Source organism: Protobothrops mucrosquamatus, unplaced genomic scaffold (assembly GCF_001527695.2).
Source record: "Protobothrops mucrosquamatus isolate PMUCROS unplaced genomic scaffold, P.Mucros_1.0 scaffold2596, whole genome shotgun sequence".
In the NCBI taxonomy this organism is placed as follows: Eukaryota; Metazoa; Chordata; class Lepidosauria; order Squamata; family Viperidae; genus Protobothrops; species Protobothrops mucrosquamatus.
The window spans coordinates 83,884-85,582 of NW_015388650.1; positions in this window are offsets into that span (position 1 = coordinate 83,884).

Here is a 1,699-nt window from a genome sequence, read left to right on the forward strand (position 1 = left end):
TAATAAAATAAATAAAATAAATAAATATTGGCCATATGGTATTTATTAGATCAGTGCCCTTAACCTTTAGGGGTCAGCATAATTCGTATTTTGAGATCATGTCATTTGGCTTTAAAAATAAGGGCATTTGAGCTATATAAACATTAATGCTGAAGTGTAAACATCAGAAATGTAGGAAATGATTTAAAAAGAGAGAAACCTTTAAAATATTGAAACTGAAATGGGTATAAAAAGCAGCACAATAGACGTATCTTCCTTCAAGGGAACACATGAATATAATTCAATATTTGACAATGATGGAAAGTGTTATATTATTCTTCTATTCATTCCCTGGTTGTTGGTTTTTTTTTTCCAATTCCAAACCTTTTAAATGAGAATGAACACACCTAGTCCAAGGTTCAGCAAAATATTATGTCTCCTATGTGCTTAAATTCAGGTGGTTCATAATATTTTGGGGTGTCTAGCCAGGAAAAAAAATCATGTTAAGTAGAGGGGATTCAAATTTTAAAACTTTGCAGCACCGAATATCAGGAGTATAGATTTTATTAAGCAATTGACTTGTTGCAATTTTGTATCACCATTACCCTTTATTTGAAAGTTAAGGCCAAACATATACTGTACTTTGTGCCGTTATCAACAAGGGCCAGATTAAGCAAATTCCATCTCCATTTTCTACATTTGTCTCGGGTACTTATTTATTTATATATGGAAACTAACCAAAGAGAGAAGCAGCCTAGGAGAAATTTCCTGACAGTTAGAACAATTAATCAGTGGAACAACTTGCCTCCAGAAGTTGTGAATGCTCCAACACTGGAAGTTTTTAAGAAGAGACTGGACAGTCATTTGTCTGAAATGGTATAGTGTTTCCTGCCTGAGCAGGGGGTTGGACTAGATGACCTCCAAGGTATCTTCCAACTTTTTATTATTAGTAGTATTAGTATTATTAGTATTAGTATTATTTAACTTTTACAAACAATTCAAGGTGGCAAACATATCCAACAGCCATTCCTCCTCCTATGTCCCCCACAACAACAACCCTGTGAGAGCCAGTTTGGTCTAATCGTTAAGGCACCAGGTTAGAAAGTGGGAGACCGAGAGTTCAAGTCCCATTTTAGCCAGCTGGGTAACTTTGGGCCTGTCACTCTCTCTCAGCCCAATCTACCTCACAGGTTTGTTGTTGTGCGAAAAGTGGGAGGAAGAAGGTGTGTTGGATATATTCACCACTGAATTATTTTAAAGGGCGAGATAGAAATTAATACATAGTCTCTTAGGCTGTCCATGGAGACAGCTTTCTGACGGAAATCTATTGTCTTTATTTTTCACGGAAAATTGTACTTTTATAGAACACAATCTGTTTCATTTTCCATGTCATATCTTTGAGCTTTTTCCTTTTTAATTGCTAATAAAGTCTTGTGTTAGTGCTGTTCTCGTCTTTTTAAACATGCTTTGCATTTTTGCCAACTTCAACTTTTTTTTTACATACAAAGATTATTTTATTTAATTGCTCCCCTAATCACATGAGTCATTCGTTGGATGCCCACACTGAATTTAATTTATGTGTTGATTAGTTTCCAGAACCATGAGATAACTCTTCATACTTGAGAATTCTCCAGAAATACCGGCTGTTCTTTTGATGTTCTTTTGATGATGCAATGCCATGGGAAATTGCTATGAATGAAAAGGAATCATGTGAAATATA